General features: G+C 42.6%; 1 protein-coding gene and 1 pseudogene across 1 annotated transcript in view; both read left to right on the top strand.

Moving 5' to 3' along the window:
• Positions 1-27,656, top strand: part of TMEM132D (transmembrane protein 132D) — a 636,308-nt gene that overhangs the window by 464,464 nt on the left and 144,188 nt on the right. The gene's annotated exons all lie outside the window — the stretch shown is intronic.
• Positions 3,259-3,573, top strand: LOC132504328 (cytochrome c oxidase subunit 6A1, mitochondrial-like; annotated as a pseudogene).

Genomic DNA, 27,656 nt, shown 5'->3' with positions numbered 1-27,656 from the left:
GGCACCTAGGCTGACTTTGTTGGACTTACGAACAAACTGGACTTAAGAACGCGATCTTGGAACGGAACTCATTCGTATGTAGGGGACTAACTGTATAATAATGAGAGCTGTTGAGCCTTGCTGGTGGATGGTCATGGGGGCATCGAGAGAAAGAAGAGGATCCTGATAAGTCTGTGTCTGATTTCAAATAAATGGAAATAAGGAGGCGTTTGCTACGAACTGGAGAGGTGAAGGAGGGGGTGGCATGATTTCAGGGAGAAATAAAAAAAAATTTAGTTTTCGATAGGTAAATTTGGGGATGCTTGGGAAATAGGAAGAAGAGTTAAGGTTATGTTAAGGTTATGACCTTCATATAAATCAGATGTTCATTGCCAAAAAGAATCTCTAGGCTTGAATTACCAACTAAGCACAGCATTGAAGCTTAAGCTGTGGTATTTCCACTGGTGTTTTTTGTTTTTTTAAAATAGCAGTAATAATAACAACAAGGGAGTCATTTGCTGAATGCCCGCTCTCTGTTAGGTGCACGGTAGGTGCCTTATAGCTGCCGTCATTTCTAAAATTTATATCCTTTCCATGGTGTTGTTGAGTTTCTCTCTACTTCTAGAAGCTCTAAAATCTTTCTGCATTAATATACACTACCATTTTCAAACTAGTAGCACTAATTTTAAAACAAGTTTAAATAGTGCCTCTATGAATGTCACGCGTTGCATTTGGAATCGCTAAATTTGCTCAGGGAAAAAAATCCAGGGTAGTCTTTGCTCGGTGCCCTGTGTTGCTTCTTTATTTCAGATCTTGAAATATTTGAAGAAGAAGCCTGGGCTAAAGGCTCACCAAATCCCCCAAAACTGCCTGTTTCCAGATTTACCTGTTGTCCATAAGCTGATCCTTAGGACCGCTTGTATTCCTACCTCTCCCTTGGCCTGTAGGATATGCTGATGGCCACGTCTGCATCCCGCCTGTAGCAGCTGGACGCAGAGAGGGTGGTGGTCTGGACTGATACGCACTCCCCTGACCCTGGATTTCTCATTATCACCCTCATTTTTCTCTGCACCGTGATTTCCTCAAGTCAGCGTGTCCCAAACAGATGATTCATGGAACACTGGTGCCCTGAGTAGTATCGATTTTGTATTTTAAAAAATGCTTTGCCGGGGATGTAAAATGCTGGGCTAACCAAAGTTAGCAGGATTCTCCACAGTCAGACCACCCGGAACTGTAAGTAACGATCCTTTTCTGCATGAGAGGAATTAAGATTCTCTTCACCGTGGAATCCTATTTGCCAATGGATTTTTCCCAAGTCACGATGACCACCATCTGTAATTGTTCCATGGGATGCAGTCTGGGATCTCTTAATTGGAAATATATTTCCAATTCCTTTTTTGGAAAGAGATGAAACATAAGTAAACAAATTGAAAATGTAAAGGCGGGTAAATTACCGAAGGCTTGGTATGCTAACATTGGTTTTCAGACCTCTTTTCAGCTATGGAACTTCTCTCCTGGGTCTCCCTGAAGAAGTTCTTTGATTTCTTTTTAATCTCTTTATCTGCTCAGGGGACAATATTATCAAACTCTTGATTTTGAGTGGATGTTGTGAAAAGAGACAGGACTGCATCACTTAGATGTGCTTTTTAGCTTTTGGTATCTGAAGTGTTATATAAATCCCAGGCCTTGTTTGTACTGTGGTTATAATAAGCAGTGTAACTTTTCTACTGGGTAACCCTGAGATAACATTGTCAGAGAAAAAGAAATGGCTGAACAGAACCACTTCTACGAGTTAAACCCATTCCCTGACAGCTGGCTCGTGGGTGAGTTGCTGAATTCTGAGATTTGAAGTAGCATTTACAGAAGACCTTATTTTGAGAAGGCAGCACAGAAAATTATAACAAGTGTTATTTAACAGCTCTAATTATGATTTTCCCCCTCTTTCTGCTTGTATCTACAGTTTGATCCAAATTAATATTTATTTATACTAATAATAGCCAAGCCAGATGGATTGCTCACTCTGTACCAGGCAGTGCTCACAAGGGCTTTGCATGAACTAACCCATTTAATCTTCATGATAACCTGGGAGGTGGGTGCTATTATTGTCCTCATTTTAATGATGGTGAGACTGAGGTTAAGAGAGGTTAAGAAACTGACCAAATTCAACTCAGACAGTGTAGCTCCAAAGCTCACACTCCTATCATGCTATCTTTCACCAGCCTTGCAATGCATCGCATAACTCTCTGTCCTCAGACATACATTCCTGCCCAATTCCTTCACCTTGACTTGGTAACTAACACAGAACTCAATGTTCTTAGGGGGCCCAAATTGGGGGCCCAATTCCTTCATTTTGACTTGGTAACTAACACAGAACCCAATGTTCTTTGGGGGCCCAAATTGGGGGCCCATTCCTTCACCTTGACTTGGTAACTAACACAGAACCCAATGTTCTTTGGGGGCCCAAATTGGGGGCCCAATTCCTTCATTTTGACTTGGTAACTAACACAGAACCCAATGTTCTTTGGGGGCCCAAATTGGGGGCCCAATTCCTTCACCTTGACTTGGTAACTAACACAGAACCCAGTGTTCTTTGGGGGCCCAAATTGGGGGCCCAATTCCTTCACTTTGACTTGGTAACTAACACAGAACTCAATGTTCTTAGGGGGCCCCTACTCTTTGGGGGCCCTTGGCCAAGCCTCAGGAATACAGTGACACTTGGACTCCGTGAAACTCAAATCAAGCTTCCACTTCCCAGATATCAGCGATGCGTGTAGGCGTCCGCTGACGTTGATGAGCAGCTCAGACTTAGAGCAATAGTGCTTTGGTTTCCGGTAATCTCTATGAAGCCATGCTTCCTCCAACTTTCTGGAGCACGTGTGAGTTTCTTGTTCAGATGCCTTTGATCATTTTTGAATTCGATGCAGTATTTAGCAAGCTGTTAACACAAGCTCGCACTGTGCTTCCTATTTGGGGTACAATGCTGAATTGGGCGGATAAGGTCTCTGCTGTCAGTTAAATTCCTTTCTAAGGAAGAGACCGGCACTGCCCAAGTGATACCAAAATCCGAACAGTTGAGAACAGTTTAGTGCGTGGTGGTCCACGTAGTGTGGGCGTGGGAAGGTGCGGCCTTCTTTATAAGCACAGTTAGCCTTTAAGAGACCTGGATATCAAGAAGGGCTGGCAGTGTGAAGATCCGGGGTCCCAGGGCACCAGACAAAGAGAGCAGCAAGTGCTAACAACAAATGAGAAGACCCAGGTAGGCAGTGATGCCGGTTGAAAATGGCGGCAGCAGCTGGATTCCGGGTTTCTGGGCCGCTGGGTCGTTCCCGGCTGCAGCTGAGTCGGCCTATGTCGAGTGGCGCCCACAGCTCGCATGTGGAAGGCCCTCACCTGCCTCGTGGCGCTCCCCAGGGTGGAGCGAGCATGCTGGACGTCTTCCTGAAGTCGCGCCACGGAGAGGAGGGCAGACCGGAGGCGGTCGACTACCCCCATCTCCGCATCAGGTCCAAGCCCTTTCCCTGGGAAGATGGTAACCATACCCTTGTCCATAACCCTCATGTGAATCTGCTTCCAACTGGCTACGAAGATGAATAAAGAGAACCTGGACCACTACAGTGGGGACCACAGCACTAGTTTGGGCCATTACTCTGCACACATGGACCAGAAAAGTTAGGGGACCTTAAGCTCACCTTCCTGTGTCCGGTGATGACCATTATACTTGATATCTTCCATCCCTTTGCATATGGCAGGAGATGGCTTAAATAAATAACTTACTCATGAGCTGAAAAAAAAAAAAAAGACCCAGGTATGCTTGGGACACGAGGTCAGAGTGGGGGACTGTTACAAGATGACATGAGAGAGGTTGGCAGGGCCTTGGAGAAGATGGGGTCTTTTAGGGCATGATCTGCGATTTGAATTTTATTTTAAGTGCAGAGGTGAAAGGTAGGGAGTTTACACTTTAAAGGATCACCCCAGCCAGTGTGTGAAGTCCAGAGGGGATGTCTTGAGTCAAGGGCACTGCTTCGAGGCTCTGAGAATCCAGTGATGTGGGAGGTGGGCTGCAGTGAGACAGTGCAGGTGAAGAACCGGGTGGAGACATTGATGCTTGGAGCTTGCGGGTGGATTCAATGTATGGGGATGGAATGAAGAGTAAGAACTTGTCAGTGGAGTAGAAGACATTGGGTTTTACTTTTCGGTTCTTCCTCCATCAAAGCAGATGCAGAAGTGAGGGAATCACCATCAGTGAGGGAAAACAACCCAGATATGAACAGGCTGTGGTAGATTACACTGGGACCCCAGCCCTCCGTCCCGTACTTTATAGCTGCGTCCCTGCCTGCTGGTGGGTGGAGTTCACTTCCTTTCCCGTTAACTTTGAACTTAGCCACGCGACTTGCTTTGGCCAAGGCGATGTTGGCGGAGGTGAGCAGAGCAGGTCCTGGAAATGTGCTTACGTGGCTGGGTTTGCCCTCTTGTGCTTCTGACATCGTTACGAGATGTAACGGCCCCAGAAGAATGAGAGTGTGGAGCAGGCCTGAACCCCATGTGGAGCCTGGAGCCAAGTTCTGTGGACCTTCTGAGCTCAGCTGACCTGCAGCCTGGAGCAGAGCATCGCCATCTGATCCCCGGATCAGGGATGCTGAGAATAAACGCTCCGTATGGTACGCCGCTGGCTAACTGAGGCAGAGCCCTTCAGAGGCACCAGCCCAGCCGTAGGAAGTGTGGCAGACAAGCCTTATGAATATGGATAAGCCCTGCTCTGCCTCTTCATAAGCAAAGCCTTTGGAGCCTGGGAATCTGCTAGGTTTCACAGTAGCTACAGTGTACGTCCTTAAGATAAATGCTGTAGATAGATGATAAGAAAAGAAAAGAGAAAAGAAAAAAGAAAAGAGTTGATAGCTCTCCAGGCCTTTTGGTGCTGTGAAGGTCTTTAACAATGCACTTGCGAACTTACGGTTACCAGAGGGGAAGGTCGGGGGGAGGGATAGACTGGGAGTTTGGGATTGACATATACACACTGCTATGTTTAAAACACACAACCAGTAAGGACCTCCTGTATAGCTCGGGGAATGCTGCTCAATATTCTGTAATAACCTAAATGGGAAAAGAATTTGAAAAAGAATTGGTACAAGTATATGTATAACTGAATCACTTTGTTGTACACCCAAAACGAACACAGCATTGTTAATCTACTATACTCCAGTATAAAATAAAAATTAAACAAACAACAACAAAAAACAATGCACCCGCTTAAAATACTCTGTTCCCTCCCGGAGACGTCGTCATTTGAGACAATAGAATGTGGTGCTTAAAAGGCAGAGCCCGGAAATTAGGCAAGACTGAGAGTGAATTCTGTATCTGCCACTTATTTGCTCTTGCTGTTGGGTATTTCATTTAATCTCCCTAAACCTCAGTTTCCTCATTGGTTAAATGAGGCAATGATACCCACTCACTCAGCTTGGGGAGGAGGGTAGATGTAAGTAAATAATACATAAAAGTCCTAGAACAGTGCCTAATACAACAGAAGTGCTTTGGTTCCCAATCTGAAAAATAAGAAGAATGTCTATGCTTTGGAAGCAAGTTTGATGATGAGGTAAATTACCAGGGACACTTCAGTCTCCTGTATGAGTCTCTTTTCCTTAAACATCTCCCCAAAGGTCTTTGCTCAACATTTACTGAATAAATGTTAAGAGACAGAGAAGAGTGGGACAATGCCGTGAGCCCTCAGCCCAGCCCCGAGCTCTGTACTGGGATGTGCTCTATACAAGCACCCAGAAGACGATCCAGATACTTATAATACAGGGACCTGAGAAACCAGACTCTGGGAAAAAAAAACCCAGACATTAGCAAGAAGCTTGAATAAATGACACAGCCAAACCCAGGGCTTGCTCCAATGGGACAGTCCTTTCTAGAATGAGAGTTTGTGCTTTGATCTCAATCATCCACTTTCAAGACTGTGTGGGATAAAGAATGGCCCCCGAGAGGTCCACATCCTTAACTCTGGAACCTGGGAATGTTAACTTACAGGGCAAAAGGGGCTTGGCGGATGTGGTTAAGGGTGTGACACGAGGTGGTTGCCGTCTTCATCCACATGGATGTGATTACAAAAGTCCTGATAAAGGAGAGAAAAGCAGAGAATCGGCTACAGTAGGACACGCACGTGAGGATTTTTCAGAGGAGGCTGGAGGGAAGCAACAGATTGGAGTGATGCTGGAAGGGGCCACAAGCCGTGGAATGCTGGCAGCCTCTGGATTTGTATGGATATGTATATGTTTTTAAATTTTATTTATTTATTTATTTTCGGCTGCGTTGGGTCTTAGTTGCGGCACGTGGGATCTTTTGTTGCAGCATGCGGGCTTCTCTCTAGTTGTGGCACAAGGGCTTTTGTTTTTCTCTAGTTGTGACTCATGGGCTCCAGAGCGCGTGGGCTCAGTAGTTGTGGCGCACTTAGTTGCTTAGTTGCCCCGCGGCATGTGGGATCTTAGTTCCCCAACCAGGGATCGAACCCACGTCCCCTGTATTGGAAGGCAGATTCTTAACCACTGGACCCCCAGGGAAGCCCCAACCTTTGGATATTCGGAAAGGCAAGGGGACAGATTCTCCCCCTGAAGCTTCCAGAAGGAACATGCCCTGTGGACACCTTGCTTTTATACTTCTGACCTGCAGAAGTGAAAGAGAATGCATTTGCATTGTTCTGAGCCTCCGGGCTTGTGGTCACGTGTTAACAGCAGCAACAGGAAACTAATTCAAGGTCCTTAACAGGTACTTGTATGTGTGTGAGCTCTTAAGTTGGGCGCGGCCCAGCGTGCTCATCTGTAGGCCTGTTCTTCCATCCCTAGCCCTGGCTTCCAAACAACATCGGATGTCTTTTCACTTGAGCGGGTCCATGACATTCCCATTTTTATGACTCTCAGAATTCTCTCCTTTTACAGGGTGACTCTCTGGCAAGGTGCCTTTTGCTCTGCGGGTTCATAGCTTCTCTGAGCATTGATTGGCCAGTGGGAGTTTTGCATTCACACCCCACACTCCTGCATCTTCATAAAGTAGCTGCTCAGGTGTTCACCATCGCCTCTAAGATGAGTTGGCTTCCCGGTACATTGTGAAAGGCCCATTAAAACAGCCATTGTTTTCTGAATCTTCTTTGTGCCCAAACTCCAAATGTGCAGAGACTTGCAAAAAAAAAAAAAAAAAAAAGTGAGGTGTTTTTTTTTTCCTTCATTTTTGCACTTTTTTTGGTCAACTTCTAAAGCACTCAAGTTATCTTTGTGTTTGACTAATTTCAGATTTTGAAAGCACAAGGAAAGGGCTCGAGGTATGACGCTTGCCTGATGGTTCACTGAAGAAACTGGTTTAACTTGACAGCACAAAAGGTTCATAGAAATGATAGCTCCCTCTTCTTTAGCACCGCTATGAGAACATCCTGAAGGACATCTGAGAAAGATGTTGGGTACCCTTCCCTTTTGTCTCAGCAGTGAATTAAATTTAGTGCGAATGAAGATGTCAAAATGAGATCTGATTATTAATAGTGTCTGCAGGTTCCAGGAGTTTTTTAAAAAATGTCAGTTGTTCATTAAAAATGTCCAGTTTGATGAGAGACGGGATGGTGGAGATTGTCATGAGTTGTCACACCTAAAACATTTTCTGAGCTGCCCGAGCTTTCTGTAAATGATTCTTTATATCATTTTGGACCAAAATGTGCTTTTCAGAAACATCCGTCTAATGTGAAACTGTTAAAACCCTTTGTTGCAAGTGACTGTAAACCCAATTCAACTAGGTTAAACAGAAGAGAGATATTGGTCGACTTCCGTAAGAAACAGTCTGCATATAGGTTTCAGGTATGGCTTGATCCAGGCGCTTAAACACTATCATCAGGATACTTGCCCTGTACCCACTGTGAAATTTAGCCAGGCCAGAATCACCCACCATGGCCTTTGGAGGGCAGGGTGAGAGAGCTGGACTAAAGAATTTCTATCAGTTACACATCTCTGTGCCATTTCAGACCTTCTCTGAAGGCCAGGTCTACCTGGTTCAGGGACATTGGGCTGTTTTTTTCAGCTGCTGTAGCACTAAACTCCCTAATGACACCAGGGAATTTGCTTTGGCACAAGAAAACAGTGCCTGACCTTAGGCCTGTGCTGTCCTGCCCTAGGGCTCTCTTGTTCACTCTGTAACGTGCAACATTTTCTGGACAAGTACACACACGCTACCCAGAAGCAAAGAGGAGTTAGCATCCTGCAGGGCACACCTTTGACCAACAAAAGATGGAAACTAGTGGATAAACCCCTCCCCAGGTGGACGGATCTGAGAAGCAGCCATTAGTATGGTCTCCCAGAAAAGAGTCTGGCAGATTTGGGCAATTTCTCATGCCTGATATCAAACACTGGCCAACTCCTTCACGTGTGTTCATCAGTTTCCTTCCTCTCCTGCCCCTCTCCTTTTTTCCGGCGCTTCTGCCCCAAGGCTGGCATGCCCCTCGTGCATTCATAGCACATAACCTCTGCCTCGGGCTCTGCTTTCTGTACAACACAGGTTGAGTGACGATTTATGATTTATTTGGAAGAAGTGGGTGCCTTTTCTTTCTTAGATGCCTTAAAGTACCTCACACACCTAGGACATGATGGAACTATGGGGAGGAAGATACACTTCAGTAAAACAGAATTACAGGTTTTATCCAGATTTACATAGTACTCAGACATAGAAACAAGAGCATGGTTCGGAAGCTTCTAACACTTGTCCACTGATCATGCCGCATGGCTGTGAAAAGCATGAAGGCAAAGTACATAACGCAGGAGATTCTTTCATCCTGCCCAAAGAATATCTTGTTGCTTCTAGAACAGAACATAAAGGTGATTTAGAGGTGATTAGAGAGGTAACTCTGGTGTAGTGCAGTTAGATTAAAATATCTGTTCTGTTGTCACCAGTGGCAGGATTCTCTACTTTTTTATGGCTGAATAATATTCCATTGTATACATATAGTGCATTTTTTTAATCCATCAGTGGACATTTAGGTTGTTTCCATATCTTGACTATTGTGAATAAGTTTGCAATCGTTGCAGTGCAGGGGTGCAGATCTCTCTTCCAGATACTGATTTCATTTCCTTTGGATATATACCCAGAAATGGGATCACTGGATAGTAATGGTAGGTCTATTTTAAATTGCAGGGGTGGCGGGGGGGGACCTCCATTCTGTTTTCCATAATGGCTGCACCAACTTACATTCCTTCCAAGACATGAGACTGTGAAATAAGCTGGACAGAGAAACACAGACACTCTCTGGTATCATTTATATGTGGAATCTAAATAAAGAGAAGTTGAATTCATAGAAACAGAGAGTAGAATGGTGGTTACCAGTGTCTGGCGGTGGGGGAAATGGGGAGATGTTGGCCCAAGGGTGCACTCTTCTAGTTATAAGATGATAAGTTCTGGGGATCTAGTATACAGCGTGGTGACTGTAGTTAATAATTCTGTATTTTTTACTTGGAATTTACTAAGAGAGTAGATGTAAAGTGTTCTTTCAAAAAGGTAATGGTGAGGTGATGGATGTGTTATTTAGCTTGATTGTGATAATCATTTCACAATTATACATATGTTAGATCATCATATTCTGCACTTTAAATATATTATCATTTCATTTGTCAATTATGCTTCAGTAAAGCTGAAAACACTTTTCATATTAAAAAATACCTGTACTGCCATTTTCCTTTTGACAATCCAGTTGTTATTCAGTCCAAGCATCTCTCTACAACACCATTGGGAGGTTTAAATGGGATAATGCCTTCAAATTCTCCCGGTACATACAACACAGTCAAAAGGCGTTATTGTTGCCAAATCTAGGTTTCTGTGGTGGATTGTTACTTATATTTATGATTGTATTAGGGTGATGCAGAGAACAGAGCCAATAGTATATATACAGGCGGATCTCAGAGATACTGTGGATTTGGTTCCAGACCACTGCCAATAAGCAAATATCACAATAAAGTGAGTCACATGCATTTTTTGGTTTCCCAGTACATATAAAAGTTACGTTTGCACCATACTGTGGTCTATTAAGTGTGCAATAGCATTATGTCTAAAATAACACTAAACATACCTTAATTCAAAAATACTTCATGATTAAAAATACTAACCATCATCTGGGCTTTCAGCAAGTCATAGTTGTAACATCAAAGATCACTGACCACGGATCACTGTAACAAGTATAATAATACTGAAAAAGTTTGAAATATTGAGAGAATGACCAAAATGGGACCCAGAGACACAAAGTGAGCAAACGTTGTTGGAAAAAAGGGCATCGACAGACTTGCTTGATACAAGGTTGCCACAAACCTTCAATTTGCAAAAAAAACCCACAGTATCTGCAAAGCACAATAAAGCAAAGCACAATGGAATGAGGTCTCTGCCTATATATACTTTTACATATATATGTATATATAGACACACACATATATACATTATATATGTGTATATATATACATATACAATATATGCATTATATATGTATGTTTAATGTATGTATACATTATATATGTACGTATACAGAATTTTATATATATATATACACATACATATATATATATATGAAGAGATTTATTATAAAGAGCAGTTATGGAGTCTGGCAAGTCTGAAGTCTACAGAGTAGACTAGCAGACTGAGGACACAAACAGCTAATGTTCCAGTGTGAGTCCAAAGGCCGTCTTCTACGGAGCCAGGAAGAGCCACTGCTGCAGTGAAGTCCAAAGGCAGTGTGCAGCAGAATTCTCTCTTGCTTGGCAGGGGCCGTTCTTTTTGTTCTATTCGGGCCTTCAACTGATTAGATGAGGCCCACCACGTCATGGAGAGCCATGTGCTTTAAATGTTAAAATCTCATTCAAATACATCCTTACAGAAACACCTAGGGTGATGTTTTAACCAGCGCTCTGGGCACCCCATAACCCAGTCAAGCTGATGTGTAAAATTAACCATTGCAACAGCGAAGAATCATTTTTTCAAAACACCCATCACCTGAAGAAAAAAGTAAACAGTCATATAAGAGATTTCAACAAAATATTGAAATTGTGGAAAGAAGCCTCTCAGGTGGTCACTGAATTAGCAGACCAGAGGTAGCTAACCACCTGCAGAGCGGTCTGGGGGATATGTTGATTAAGAGAGAGAGAGAGGCAGTGTGTGTGTGGCAGAGAGAGAATGAAAAAGCTCAGGACTTGGTTCCAGTTATCTTGGAAATCAGTGTGAGGTGCTACTGAAAACAGGAAGGCAAGCTGAAACTCTATGTAAGAAATACTTAACCCTCCCAGAGCCCCTCCTGCAGCCCTTGCTAGTGTCACCTGTCCACCAAGCTCCCACTGTGAGACAGAAGGGTTGCTGTCTGGACAGGGTTAGTGAGAAAGGCTCTGGCCCTGCTGAGAGGCTCTGTCCTGAGCAGGAGACTGTGCTAAACAATTGCGCACCCTGTGGTGAGATGCCTCCCCGCGATGCCTTCCTTGCTCGAGCCCCAAATCACTAACACAGGGCAAGCAGTTTTATGACCAGCTTTATGATTTTACAATAAGCTTCACTGCATTGTTGCACTTTATAAAATATTTCAGCCAATGACCTTGTTTTGCAGATTAGGAAACAGACGTAGAGATCTGCCAACCAGTGATTTTCCCTGTGCCCATAATTTGCGTGTGAGGCACCGAACGTCTTGAAGTGTGTTCTGAATCGTGGAAGAGACATTGAACTTTGGTCCGTATCCCTCACTCTTCTGATTACATAAATGTTCGTGATCAATCCATGGGAACGGTGTCCTGAGCCATAAACTTCAAGATGCAAGATAAATATTTTTATTACTTTTCAGTAACTTGATTTGTTTCAAGTTTCCAAGTTCTGCTAGGCTAGTTGCCAGAAACCTAATCTCCGTCACTGTGAAGCCCCACCTCCCCTTTTCTTCTTGAATTGTTTACATCCTGGGAAGTCCCAGAATGTATTTCCAACGCGTATGGAGACGGGGACATCTGAGTGCATATAATTTGTTCATGTGAGCGTCTTCTGAGATGCCAGCTCTCCCATCTGGCTTTTACACATCGGTCCATGAAAATTCCCGTGCACACAAGCCACCGGGGAAAGCGTTTTACCCTCATCTGTATAGTAAAGCATCTTTTCAGGTCCCGAAGCTCTCTCGGCTACTTCCAAGCCACTCCTGGGCTCACAAGAACTGTGTGCTTCTCTACAACTCAGGGCATGGTACATGTCCAAGATGCTCTGGCAGCCTAGTGAAATCTCGGGCAATTCCTCTCTCCGGAGACGCTCCACATCCCTGGGAACTTGCCACAGGGAGCAAGTAATGGAATAGATTCTCTGTTCTCAGATCCCATCTTTCCTTAGCTTGAAGTCAAAGACTCTGTGTGAAACCCGCCAACCCCACTTCTTCAATGATCATCTTCCCCTATTTTTAGCTTGAGAAAGCAAATTCAGGAAGTTAAAGGACCCTTGCTATTACTCACTGAGTATTCCCTCAAATCTTAACACTGGCTGTATTTTTCTTTTCTATTCCAGTGTAGACTTTTGGAAATTAAAAGCCAGGAAGAGATTTTTCTCTCCTTTTGCTTTCTTCTCTACTTTTTATTCACACATCTTGTCCCACACAATGGCATAATTGATCATGTGTATGTCTGTATTTTTCATCATGGAATATTATTAAAAATAATGTCTTTATAATCCTCAGTAATACCAGCTGGACTTTCTGGGTGGTTCTACTTGCATTTATCCATGTCCTTCTATACTAAGGAAAATTGGTGGCAGGATATGAGGAACCAGAAGTAAGGTTTATAAATCTGAGGTTGGAATTGAGATGCCCGAGAATAGGTTGAAGTGTGCTAGTCTGTTTCCTTTGGTAATTAACCCTGCCCTTCTCTAGTTAAAGGATTCTCTTTACAGGACGGATCAACCTCATTTGCTCGCGTGGATGTGATCTGACTGGCGATAAGAGGCATGTGTGGGCGGCTCCCTCCTTTTTATGAGGATCTGTGGCTGCTCTGTTAGTATTTGCTACGCTCAGGCAGGCTAATGGGGAGGAAATCGACAGATTTCTTCTCTTATTGCTCTACTGACCACATCAGAGCTATGTTCGGGAAATGGGAGAGGAAGTATCTTTACAGGGACCAATATCTCTTCTTACTGATGAGAATGGATTTGTTCAATGAATCATACAAAGAATGTGAATAGCACCAGTGGACATAAGTTTGTCCTTTAGTAATGTTCCTCCATCTCTCTTGTTAAAATTTTATTGACGTATAATTGAGTTTTACAATGTTGTGACTCAGTTATACATATATATATGCACATTCTTTTTTTTTTAAACATCTTTACTGGAGTATAATTGCTTTACAATGGTGTGTTAGTTGCTGCTGTATAACAAAGTGAATCAGCTATACATATGCATATATCCCCATGTCCCCTCCGTCTTGCGTCTCCCTCCCACCCTCCCTATCCCACCCCTCTAGGTGGTCACAAAGCACCGAGCTGATCTCCCTGTGCTATGCGGCTGCTTCCCACTAGCTATCTAGTTTACGTTTGGTAGTGTATATATGTCCATGCCACTCTCTCACTTCGTCCCAGCTTACCCTTCCCCCTCCCCGTGTCCTCAAGTCCATTCTCTATGTCTGCGTCTTTATTCCTGTCCTGCCCCTAGATTCTTCAGAATCTTTTTTTTTTTTTTTCTAGAATCCATATGTATGTGTAAGCCTACGGTATTTGTTTTTCTCTTTCTGACTTACCTCACTCTGTATGACAGACTCTAGGTCCATCCACCTCACTACAAATAACTCAATTTTGTTTCTTTTATGGCTGAGTAATATTTCATTGTATATATGTGCCACATCTTTATCCATTCATCTGTCGATGGACACTTAGGTTGCTTCCATGTCCTGGCTATTGTAAATAGAGCTGCAGTGAACATTGGGGTTCATGTGTCTGTTTGAATTACGGTTTTCTCAGGGTATATGCCCAGTAGTGGGGTTGCTGGGTCGTATGGTAGTGCTATTTGTAGTTTTTCAAGGAACCTCCATGCTGTTCTCCATAGTGGCTGTATCAATTCACATTCCCACCAACAGTGCAGGAGGGTTCCCTTTTCTCCACACCCTCTCCAGCATTTATTGTTTGTAGATTTTTTGATGATGGCCATTCTGACTGGTGTGAGATGATATCTCATTGTAGTTTTGATTTGCATTTCTCTAATGATTAGTGGTGTTGAGCATCCTTTCATGTGTTTGTTGGCCATCGGTATATCTTCTTTGGAGAAATGTCTATTTAGGTCTTCTGCTCGTTTTTGGATTGGGTTGTTTTTTTGATATTGAGCTGCATGAGCTGCTTGTATATTTTGGAGATTAATCCTTTGTCAGTTGCTTCATTTGCAAATATTTTCTCCCATTCTGAGTGTTGTCCTTTGGTCTTGTTAATGGTTTCCTTTGCTGTGCAAAAGCTTTTGAGTTTCATTAGGTCCCATTTGTTTATTTTTGTTTTAATTTCCATTTCTCTAGGAGGTGGGTCAAAAAGGATCTTGCTGTGATTTATGTCATTGAATGTTCTGCCTATGTTTTCCTCTAAGAGGTTTATAGTGTCTGGCCTTACATTTAGGTCTTTAATCCATTTTGAGTTTATTTTTATGCATGGTGTTAGGGAGTGTTCTAATTTCATCCTTTTCCATGTAGCTGTCCAGTTTTCCCAGCACCATTTATTGAAGAGACTTATCTTTTCTCCACTGTACATTCTTTCCTTCTTTATCAAAGATAAGGTGACCATATGTGTGTGGGCTTATCTCAGGGCTTTCTATCCTGTTCCATTGATACATGTATATTCTTTTGATTATAAACCCCATCCATCCTATGTGACAGGCATGCTCTAATCATCTCAGCCTGCAGTACTTCCTCACCACCACAGGCTGCGCTGTGGACTCACATTACAGCGCTTTCTCCCCTATCTGCCCTAACCTCCTGGTTTTCTCACGTGGGCTTCTTCAAACCCATTCACTTTGTCTTTCTGATTCCCTGCAGCAAACCTTTTTGCCTTCTCCCTTGGAAGTGATACTTACTTTGATTTTAGCTTCCCAGCCTCTGCTCAGGCCAGGAATCATTGCTCTGCAATGGCCTTATAATCATTCCTGAGCCCTTCTCCCAGCGATCTTCTCTCCCTCACCATCCTCCCTCTCCCAGTGATACAGGACCCCAGAGGGAACCAGGGAGCCCTGGAGTGGCTGGAGGGAACCCTGCGGTCCATGGGCTATCTTAACATTCAAGTCAAAACTAACCCTGAAGAGACCTCAAATTCCAACTTCATAGCCTGTGCCCCCAATTTTTACTAAGCATCTTCCTCTACTGCCTACCTGCTGTTGTAAAAGTATTAAATAAGTATCTCAAAAGTTGGTCCGTCCAGGTGTGGGTAGGGGGAGAGAGACGGGGGACTGAATCGCAGTTCAGTAGCTCAGATTAAGACAAAACGTCTGGATGAACAAGAAGAAAGCAAGAGAATTGTAATTATTCCAGATCGTTGTAAGGAAGAGCCAGGTGCAAAGACTACAGACAAGATGTAGCCCCCATTAGGAAAGCCTTGTGATTACCAGGGGGTAAGAGGTGGGGGAGGGATAAGTCGGAAGATTGAGATTGACATATACACACTACTATATATAAAATGGATAACTAATAAGGACCTACCATATAAGCACAGGGAACTCTACTCAATACTCTGTAATGCCCTGTATGGGAAAAGAATCTAAAAGAGAGTAGATACATGTACATGTATAACTGATTCACTTTGCTGTACAGCAGAAACTAACACAACATTGTAAATCAACTATACTCCAATTAAAAAAAAAAAGAAAGAAAGAAAGAAGAAAGCCTCGTAAAGTGAAGTTGGGCTGTAATTGCTTTAACTTACGAACTGTCTTTGGAAATGAACCCCAGGAAGATGAAACTTCATTATTTCACTTAATTTTCCAACAACGGACATGTCTATTAGCATGCCTTATACTAGAGACACAAAGTATTAAAACAAAAGAAATCATGCAGGGCTGTTTCTCCAGCCATTGACCGTTAGGGATTGTATACTTAACATTGGAGGGAGTTAGCCCAAACATCTGCAACTAGAATTTCGTCTGGCTTCTCTCTTTAGCCTAATGATTCTTTAACATTCAAGTCCATGAGAATCACTGTATTGCGTTGGATACGTGAAACCATCTACACTGTACTTTATGGACAGTTAAAGGAAAATTTTAAGAGGAATGAACTTTATGCTGTTTCTGCCTTTTGCTCTGACTCTGAGCCTTTATCCTCTGGTGAGATGCAACTTCATTATACAGTAAATAGAGAGTCTGGTCCTACCAGACTAATGATGTCTGTTATGAAAATACATCTTTGCCGTGGGTTTACAAATCACTTCATTGAGGTCAACAAGTTAACAGACGGCCTGCTTTTATTCTCAATTTTAATTACAAGAATGATTTCTGAATATATTATCATATTTTAAATATGCAGATAAAATTCCCATCCTGTATACACTCTGACGCCTTCTCCCCTCATCAGGAATGACCACTGTTTCAATTGTGTATCCTTCTTGACCTTTTTCTAGACTTTTATATACACATTCATGCACATGTAACATATACACATTTCCTACACATTCATCCACATCTCATACACGTACACATTCTTGCACAGGTGAAACCTATATTGAGTTTTTGAATTTTATTTCAACATAAAAGGTGTCATTCTGAAACTGTTGTCCTGCAACTTCCTTTCTCTTTAACCAGCAATATTTCTAGAGATCAGCCTACGTCTCTACACCTAGAACCAACTATTCCCGTTAACTATCACATAGTTATGTTAACCAGAATAATGTAGGTTATAATACAGGAACAAACGTTCCTTGAAATCTCAGGGTCCTAGCACAACAAAAATGTATTTCTCACTCATGTAGAGTTACCGTCAGGTTGGCAAGGAGCTTTTTCATTTGGTGACTCAGGGATCCAGGCTTTTTCCATTTCGTGACGCTCCCACCTCAATGCATGGTTTCCAAGAATACCATGGAATGGAAAGAGAGGGGTGAAGGAAACACATGGACTGTATTTGCTCCCTTTTCATTTTGAAATAGGTTTAGGCTTAAGAATATGTTGCAAAAATAATGGAAAGAGTTCCCATAGTCCCTTTACTGAACTTCCCTAAACGTTAACGTGTTATGTAACCACAGTGCAATGATCAAAACCAGGAAATAAACATTGATATGGAACTCTGTGACTAAATACAGACCTATTTGAATTCCACCCATTAATGTCCTTTTCTGGCATGACTGAGCTAGTCCAGGGCTACACACTTTTACTCTGGGGTAATTCCTTATACTGTCTTAGTTTTTCATGACCTTGCCATTTTTAATGAATATTGGCCAATTATTTTATAAAATGTGCCTCAGTTGGGGTTTGGTTAATGTTTCCTTGTGATTAAATTCAGGATGTCCTTTTTTGGCTTGAACACCATGGAAATTATGCTGTGTCTTTCTTGGTGTGTTGTATTGGCAGGTGGATGATGTCATCATATCCTGTTACAGGTGAGGTTAGCTTGGGGCGTTTGGTTAGGATAGCATCTGCCAGATTTATCAACTGTAACGTTTCTGTTTTCCCCTATGTATTAAATAACTGTAGAGATACTTTGAGACTATGTAAATATCCTATTCATTGTCACACTTTGCCCACAAATTGTAGCATCTTTGGATAATTCTACTCCGAAACGATCATCACCGTGGTGTTTGCCCCTGCTGGTTTTCTGTTTCCATCATTGCGTCTATATTTATTCATTGCAGTTCATTGATGTGTCCCATTAGGTGTTTATATCAGCTGTGGACCCGTGGGTATTTGTTTCATTCTGTGTAATATAATCCATCACTCTCATGATTCAGTTTCTTGCTCAAATGATCCCAGATGTGTCCATTCAGAGCGCTTCCAGTTGGTCCTGTGTCTTTTGAGGATGTCACCATCCTTTTTTGGAGCACTTTTTAAATGTCCAGCCATCATAAGAGTTCCCAGGCTCACCTTGTACTTTTCATGTCACAGACTGGAATCTGCCATTTCTCCAAGGATCCCTGATTCCTTTTATTGGAGACGTTATTTAGGCTCCACGATCTGGGTCCTAGGGGCATACACTTGCTCTTCACCGCTTTTGAACAGACACAATGCATCGTCCCCTGCTCTCATTCCCAGTTGCTAGCTCTCCATCACATGCTCCCAGCCTAAGAATCAGGGAGACAGAAATCTCATGTTTCTGGTACCCAGAAGAGGATGCAATGTGATGAGCACAAAGCATCGTTGCCACTACAGTAGCACTCAGTGTGCTGAGCCCTCGGTAGTTTATTTACCCATGTCCTGTTTTTCCAACTTTTCACTCTTAAAAATAGCCCCACGATGTACTCCTTCAAGCCTGTCTCCTTGGTCACATTCCCAGTAGATTATCCATGTTCCTTGTAACTAAAATATATCTCAGCTGATCTATAAGAAGATCAGGACAGCTTCAAATATGGCCATGGTGATGTTTTCTGAATTTTAGTTGCCACCACAAGTGAAACACCATGGCCCACATATATTTTGGGTTCTGCACTCTTTCTGCGTCTGTCATCAGCTGGTTTCCCTGTATAACGATCTCAAGTGGATTGTAGCAAGCTGGTATGTCTGAAACTCTGATTCTAGTTACCTTATTTTTAGTTTGATTTTTTTTCCCTGATGAACCCAAAACTACAGAAACCTTCTCTCCATAATTAGACTCAGGGGTTGGTGGCCACAGCCTTCTATAAACTGTTCATTTAAAAAAAAAAAAAAAACACCTCTCTTGTTAGCAAGAAGAAAATCAGAGACTTCCATAACATGTTTTTAAAAAGCACCCATCTGAATAAATAGAATATGAAACTGTGAGATGTGGTTAGTAAAAAGTTACATCATTTCTACCACAAACTATGGCTAAAGAAAAATCTAGATTAGCAGTCTCTCTGACCAGCAGATTCTGATGGAAAAACTGCAGAAGCAGAAGGAAGAATATTGCTGGTGTAGGAAGAGAAGACTGAGGTGGACTGAAATTATATTTTTAGAATGATGGAAGGAGAAAGTAGGTTCTTTTCACATCTATATTTTAGGCAACTTGATTTAAATATAAAAGTATCAAAATAGGAACTTACTTGAGAAAATAAAGGTGAAAATGAATTTCAATCATTTCCCTTTTATGATGACATATTTTTCTCTAGTTATGTCATCGATCAATAGTAGTGACCTGGGGTTGGTTTCCCAGTTCTTGGCATCAGAATGGTACCTTTTGTCTGGTTTACTGTTGACCTGTTGTTGCGTTATGGTCCCGATCTGAGATTTAAACGGGTCCCTCCTGCACAAAGGACAGCGTCACCACTTAAGGATACTGTCTTAGTGGCATGAAGGTAATATAATTGCTTTTAAACATAATTTGTTGAGGTGACATTCAAATAACATAAAATTAACCATTTCAGTGAACAATTCGGTTGCAGTCACAAAGTTAGGCAGCCACCCCTTCTGTCGAGTTCCAGAACATTTCTGTCATCCCAAAGGGAAACCCCGTACCCGTGAAATAATTCCTCCCACTCCGTTCGCCCTGCCCCTGGCAACCACCAATCTGCCTGCTGCTGTTTCTATGGATTTGTCTGTTCTGGTCGTTTCATATAAGTGGAATCATACAATATGTGACCTTCCGTGTCCAACTCCCTTCACTTGGGATAATGTTTTTGAGGTCCATCCATTTTGTAGCATGTGTCAGCACTTCATCCCTTTGTTATGGCTGAATCAGATTCCTTTGTAGGGATGGACCCTATCTTGCTAATCCATTCGTCGGTTGATGGGCTTTGGGGGAGTTTCCCACCTTCTGGCTGGCCTCACAAGTGAGAAGAGCACCACCAGCCCTGAGCTTCAGTTTAGATACTTGACTTTTCATAGCATGTGCTTTGGGGCCGTAGCAGCCAACAGATTTTCAGGACCTGAAATGCTTCTGAAGCCTAGTGGGTACAACCATTATCTCAGTAACTTAGCCACGCAAGAAGTGTAAATGTATGTAATTTTCTAATTCTCAACTTGATTTTCATTTTCTCCTGCATTCCACTTATATCTCAGGTGATCCAAAGTCTGAACTCACACTTTCTCCAGGATCCGGTACAAATTCCATGGACTTTCTTATTGCCGCATCATGCATTGGGTTCAAGAGAAGGTCACTGAACTTCCGGGTCAGTCCTTCTTGCCACCTGGGGTTGTGGGTCAACCCAGATGATACTGGTCTTCGTTGGGACCACTGGCTTCTGCAGACACGCCAGCTTTCCGAGCCACGACTGTGCCCTTTCTACTCCCTGTGCCACTGGGAGATGTAGCAGGGTCTGTGTCTGTCTCAACCCCTATTTTCATGCAGATTATTTTTTTTTAATTTCTATTTTGCATTGGAGTAGAGTTAATGAACAATGTTCTGTTAGTTTCGGGTGTACAGCAAAGTGATTCAGTTATATATATATATATATATATATATATACATGTAGCTTTTTTTTTCAAATTCTTTTCCATTTAGGTTATTACAGAATATTGAGTAGAGTTCCCTGTGCTGTACAGTAGGTCCCTGTTGGTTCTCTCTTTTATATATAGTACTGCGTATATGTCAATCCCAAACTCCTAATTTATCCCTCCCTCCCCCTCCCCCGCCTTTCCCCTTTGGTGACCATAAGTTTGTTTTCTGTGTCTGTGAGTCTGTTCATGCAGATTCTTTTTATACTTCAGCTGCTGTCTTCAGGGGCTACCCCTTGTCACCTCCCAGTTTATGCTCTGGGATGGAATTGGGGGGAGGGTTCTGTTCCCTCTGCCCTCGTATTCCCAACCTTACCTGAAGGTGACGTTATTCCTTCTGGAATTCAGCCCAGGATGGAGTCAGGTTCCAGCTGCCCTCTCAGGAACCCTTAGCTTTATCTTCACTCTTATTTCTGGGGTAGGGATATCACGGCTATGACTCTATCTTAGGTTGGGTTTTCTAGGAGTAGGATGAAGTTTCTCGTCTAAGTGATTAATTGAGGGAACGTTCTCAGGAGAAACCTATAAGGAGAGAAGGAAGGGAACCAGATAGCTGGGTGAGAAGCCAGGCAAAGGTTCAGGGAAGCCCAACCTCAGCCTGACCCCATGGAGAGCTCCAGGGTGTGAATGCATCACTGACATGAGCCCCCTTCAAGCCAAGAAGACGGTCTTTTGTCTTCCCGATCAGTCCAACTTGGGCAGTGGTTTGGGTTGGTTTTCGAGAAGAGCAGAACCTTCCAGATAATACCAGGGGAGGCAGGTCCCATTGGCCAAAGGCAGTTCTCAGGGATTCCTGAGCTGTGAGCTGTTAGCATCCAACCACCAGAGCAGATTCAGGGTTGGGATAGGGGTTTAGTGGTCCCGTTTATCTAGACATACAAGATAATTGGATACATCTGAGCGCTACACTCTGCCGCTGGGCATCGAGGAGTTCCTCTCCGTTCTCAGTGAGTTGACAACCTAGATTGGCCACAGTATTCCAAATTTTGCAAAACAGATGCCTCTGCATCCACAGAATTCAGGCTCACACCACTGGGAAGTCCGTACATATCCACCAGCAGCCTTAGCGTGAGCCCGTCTCAGCCGTCTTCTGAAGGTCCACAGCGGAGTAGGGAGCTGGACTTGGTAAAAGACCTAAGGAAATGGCCGTTGGTTGTAAAAATCAATCATTTGATATTCATGTTTTGTTGTTTGTTTTGGAAAAAACAAACACTGTATTCTGACTCCACTGTAAACACAATTATGTTGGTTTAAATTATATCGGCAGTGATACACCGACTTTGTGTGTTGCCAGGGTCAGTGTGTGTGTCGTAGAAATGACTGCCATTATATAGCACCTGTCCTGAACGCCTTTCATGACTTACCTCCTTACAAATTAGAGGGATGATGAGGGTGTTAAAAGAACTCAACAAGGTGGCACTCACAGTTTGTATCCCGAATATACTCTGTGTGTTTCACTTCCTCTTCTCTCTATACAGCTACATTGTTAGCCTTAATTAGAACATTAAATACTATAGTTTCCCTTTAGGAAGCCAGCAGGGTTTTCTTTGCTATCAAATGAGTGCTTCAGTTCCCCTCCTGCTAATGGATAGAGGATAATTAACATTGTCTTGAGGCTAATTTTCATTTATGCTCTGCCATCCCTCATAAGCCGCACGTTATTCTCTAGAATAGTCAGTTTGTCACTTTTATTAGCCCAGTTTGCACTTTAACACCAAGAAAATTAATTCAGGCTACATTAACGTACTCGACTTCAGATCCAACGGAATTACCTGACTCTGTCCTTTATGAGGTCCTGTCATTTAGAAGGGAATGGACGCAGCTCCTTAAAAAAATAAAATGAGATCATCATAGGATACTTGTACTGCTATCGATTTTCCAAGTCGTGTGACAGAGCCGTGGGGAAGGGTGGACAGAAAATTTTTTGCGCGATTTCTCAGTTTTCACTCATGAGACCAAAAGCTCCACCTTTAGAGATGGTGGGTTTCCCATTGACTTAACACCCTTAAAGTATTGGCTCTGATTCATTATTTAATCTCTTGCTAAAAGATTTCCTAGGTTTTGGGCTTTTCTACCAAAAACAAACAAAAAAATCAAATATTAAAGATTGTACCCATTAGGGAATTCTCAGACTGTTTTTTCAAACAGCATGAAGTGTGGTTACCATTTCTACTCCAGGTTTGCAGTTTTAGCAATGATGTTTCACAAGCTGCTGGAACTCTTGGGCAGTTCTCTCCTAAAGGAGTACAAAGTCCTCATTCCTAAAATTTCGTTAAGAAGCAAAGGAAGTGGAAAAAAGAATCCTTTGCCGTAACATTTATTACTTTGCCAAGGTCCATTAGAGTTACTTACTTAATGTGCTATTGGCTTCACCGAGTTTTAGGTACTGACCATTAATCTGCGAGAGAAAATCCTATTTCCCTAAGTGTCTTTCTTACACACTAATTAGATGATAGTAACTTCTCCTTTTGAATCAAAAGCTGCAGACTGGTGTCCCGTGAGTCAGATATGCTGGGCTTGGGCTACCTTTTTTTATGACTTTATATTTTTAGAGCAGTTCTAGGTTCACAGCAAAATTGAGGGGAAGGTACAGAGATTTCCCTTTCACCCCCTGCTCCCACATAGGCATGACCCCCTTGTCAACATTCTCCACCAAAGTGGTACATGTGTTAGAAGTGATGAACCTACACTGACATCCATTATCACCGGAAGTCCATAATTTACGTGAGGGTCCACTTGTATGTGGTACACTCTATGGATTTGGACAAACGTGTAATGAAATGTATCCATTATATGGTCTCATATGGAGTATTTCCACTTCCCTCAGCCTCCTCTGTGCCCCCTATTCATCCCCCCACCCTACCCCTGGCAAACACTGATCTTTCTATTGTCTCCACAGTTTTGCCTTTTCCATGACGTAAGTTGGAATTGGGCAGTAGGCAGCCTTTTCAGATGGCTTCTTTCACTTAAGGATGTGCATTTAAGGTTCCTCCTTGTCTCTTCATGGCTTGATAGCTCATTTCTTTATAGCCCTAAAGAATACTTAATTATTAACCACAACCCAATCAAAAAATGGGTGGAAGATCTAAATAGACATTTCTCCAAAGAAGATATACAGATGGCCAAAAGCACATGAAAAGATGCTCAACATCACTAATCATTAGAGAAATGCAAATCAAAACTACAGTGAGGTATCACCTCACACCGAATGGCCATCATCATCAAAAAATCTACAAACAATAACCACAGCTTATCTATCCATTCACCTATTGAAGGGCATTTTGATTACTCACAGAGCTTTTTTCTAAAAGAAAACGAAATTAAATTTCACTGCTAAGTTTAACATCGGCAAATTTTATGTCAGTTCTGGATGTCTGAGTTCTCTTGTGAAACTAAAAAGTTCAGGTGAGAACTCTGCTTGGTCACAGCCAGCTGAGCTTGTCCGATTCAGACACTGCGTTTTCCAGCTGACCTCAGGACCCACCCAGTCCCCTCCATTTTTGGCCCCATCTAGGCATTTGTGGGAGACCTCTGATCTAAATAGCAACGACAACAAAGTGATGTCTAAATAAATATTGTCCCAAATTGAGCAAGTTGTTGATGCCCGTGACGCTTATCCTGCCTTCTGCTCGTTTCTCTGCATTTCTTTTACCCTCTGGACCATCCAGGGCTGGCTATTAAGACTACATAGTAGATTTCTTTGAAGGAAGGAAAGCATGATTCTTTCTAAAGCCAAATTCTCTTTATTCCTCCCGGACCCAAAGTCCACAGAAGCCCTTCGTGCCACAGGTGACTTTTTCAAACAGCGGTAGTTCTCCTGTTTCCTAAGGAGGAATCAAAATGCAGTTAAATGGTCACTTGACCCTAGAAAGTTGAGAGTGTTGTGCCCTCTCATCTCAAAGCCGAGAGTGGCCGGGACCCAACTGAAAGACTGGGGTTAGGATGGAGACTTAGAGTGTGTGGTCTGGAATGGAATCATTATTGCTCCCTTCTGTACTAATCCCTTCCCTTCTTTGAAGAATTCCTCCCCAGGTATTTCATTGACCTTCTCTAGTCACCCGGCAGTAACATAGCATCACCCAGGGGCATTCGGGGCCGTGTGTGTGTGTGTGTGTGTGTGTGTGTGTGTGTGTGTGTGTGTGTGTGGTTGCTGTCGTTGAGTCATTCCCAGGAATGACAGTCCCTGAATTCCCCTTCCCCAGCTCTGAGTTCATCGTTCATTTGACGTCCACCACTGTGATACGAAGTTTGCTGCTGTGCTGAACTCATAGAGGCCTCAAGGAAATGTGCTGTGAAAGCTTGCATTGCACTTGAGGGCTTGCAGGGGTTGGGGTTGGTATGTAAAGGAGAGAGCAGTTAAGACTCAAGCTGATTTATGTCACTCGGTGTGACAATCTCTAGTCCATCCCCGTTGCTGCAAATGGCCTTATTTCGTTCTTTTTTATGGCTGAGTAGTATTCCACTGTATACATGTACTGCATCTTCTTTATCTGTTCCTCTGTCGATGGACACTTAGGTTGCTTCCATGTCTTGGCTATTGTGAACAGTGCTGCAGTGAACATTGGGGAGCATGTATTTTTTCAACTTATGGTTTTCTCAGGGTATATGCCCGGGACTGGGATTGTTGGGTCGTATGGTAGTTCTATTTTTAGTTTTTTAAGGAACCTCCATACTGTTCTCCATAGTGGTTTACCAACTTACATTCAAGTCAGACAGAGAAAGACAAATATCATATGATTTCCCTCATATGTGGAATCTAATTTTTTTTTAAATGATACAGATGAGCTTACTTACAAAACAGAAACAGACTTACAGTCATAGAAAACACACTTATGGTTACCAAAGGGGAAAGGTGGGGGGAGAAATAAATCAGGAGCTTGGGATGAACACACACACACTATTATGTATAAGATAGATAACCAACAAGGACCTACTGTCTAGCACAAGGAACTCTACTCAATATTCTGTGGTAACCTACATGAGAAAAGGATCTAAAAACGAATGAATATGTATACATGCATAACTGAATCACTTTGCTGTACACCTGACACTAACACAACATTGTAAATCAACTATACCTCAATAAAGTTTAAAAAAAAAAAAAAGAAAAAAAGACTCAAGCTAGCCTAGGACCAGGTCTGTCTTGAGGAGGACGTATTGTTGGGACCACCTGTTCCTGAGTTCTCTGATCTCTACCCCTGGCTTGGATTCACTCGTTGCAAAAGGCAGAGGGTCGACCAGAAAGCTGATACTCAACTAAGGCCTGGACATTTGTCTCTACAGAGAGATGGGAGTTTTCAAAGATGATATGAGGAGAGGGGGGTTCTTACTCCTGTGAAATCATTCTCGGTATCCGCATGTACCAAGCTTTATCATCCGTATACACTTGAGCAGCCCTGGGGGGGATTGAGAGGCATTTCAGAGCATCTATGGGGGTCCCTGAAAAAGTGGTATATTTCTTATGAGGATATGATTATGATAGGAAAAACACAATACAAGCAATTAAGAAAAACGTTAGATACTAAATTTGTTTATAAATTCCAAATACAACCTTTTAAATTTCTTAATGAGAAACTTTACCTGGCATGCCTGAGCATAACTTTTAAATATCTGGTTTTATTCTTGAAATGCCCGCATCAAATCTTCTTTTTAATGAACCTTTCAAATTCTTGATAGCATTGATGAGCAGTTGATAAAAAATTTTTTAATCATTTTTTACAAGCATTCAAAAATGTACAGCAGTTGAAGCTACCTCTTCTTTTTTCCCTTGACAAATTTAATGTTGAAAGTTTTTGTGATAATATGAGTAGATGGCTAATCAAATGAACTTTTTTTTATATCAAGTATTTCAAAGAGGGCTTCCCTGGTGGCGCAGTGGTTGAGAGTCTGCCTGCTGATGCAGGGGGCACGGGTTCGTGCCCCGGTCCGGGAAGATCCCACATGCCGCGGAGCGGCTGGGCCTGTGAGCCATGGTCACTGAGCCTGCGCGTCCGGAGCCTGTGCTCCGCAACGGGAGAGGCCACAGCAGTGAGAGGCCCACGTACCGCAAAAAAATATATATATATATATTTCAAAGTAATGATGAAACTCTAATCTGATAGAGATACCGCTAAGTCTGGTGGTTGAGAAGAATAAATTTCTTTTTTTTAAAGAGACTCACAGGCACACAAGTCCAAATCCCTCTAGCCAGAAAAATAAAGGGAGAAAGGCAGGCTTGTTTCTACAGTTTCTGTTTATACACAGCCACCGTTTTCTCTCGCATTTGTATTTTAAGACCCTGAAGTTCACCTTTTTATTACTGAGCACCTTCTGTGCTTTTTTCATGCTGGCTTTGGAAGCCCAGCCTTTGGTCCAAACTTGCGTCTCCCTCCATAAGACTGTGTACTTGCATTTCGGTCCTGCCGTGAACTCCTCGGCAGCAGCACGCTAACAAACACTGTCGTCAGTCAAGGAGGGTACCTGGCAATGACATGTTGGGACTCATTCAAGTGAACAGCAATGGTTTTGATTTTGCATAATGAGCCGTGATCTCCCCGGAGCACTTTGCATAATGTAAGAACAATAAATCATGTCGGCCTTGTCAGTAATTCTTGGGGCTGTGCATTAGGTAAACAAATTGTGTGTCATTATCCTTAAATAGTTTGCAGGAAACCAGGAGACAGCGATTGTGTTATTGTACTTTTTAAACAATGAGCGCTTAGTGATGGTTGAAAAACTCTCCGTGTAAGTCGGTTGTGATTCATCTCTGATTCCCCACTTTGTCCGGCACTGAAAGGAGTCGCAAACAGCCCCCTCTGTGGAGTGGCCTCGTGCCTGGCACTGATATCTGTATCGCATTCCTGCACGACTTTATCTGAGAAACAGATTTTGATAGCTTGCTAGGATTTAGGTCGGTCATTAATTCCGCACCAACAGCAAATTGTACTGCTATTGACAGAAGCAAAGACACAAATAACTGGCAGATTCCATAAATCCCTGACTTGTAAGTAGCTCTGTTTTCAAGATTTATCGTCAGTGTCCTTGAAAGCTATCTCAAAAAAAAAATTTTTTTTTTTTTTTGCACACTCCCCGCAGATTGACACCATGGTTTTCAGAGTTGCCAATGACT

This window comes from Lagenorhynchus albirostris, chromosome 14 (assembly GCF_949774975.1).
Source record: "Lagenorhynchus albirostris chromosome 14, mLagAlb1.1, whole genome shotgun sequence".
Taxonomy (NCBI): domain Eukaryota; kingdom Metazoa; phylum Chordata; class Mammalia; order Artiodactyla; family Delphinidae; genus Lagenorhynchus; species Lagenorhynchus albirostris.
Note: the sequence above shows the minus strand (reverse complement) of the source record. Positions and strands in the feature narration are given on the sequence as shown.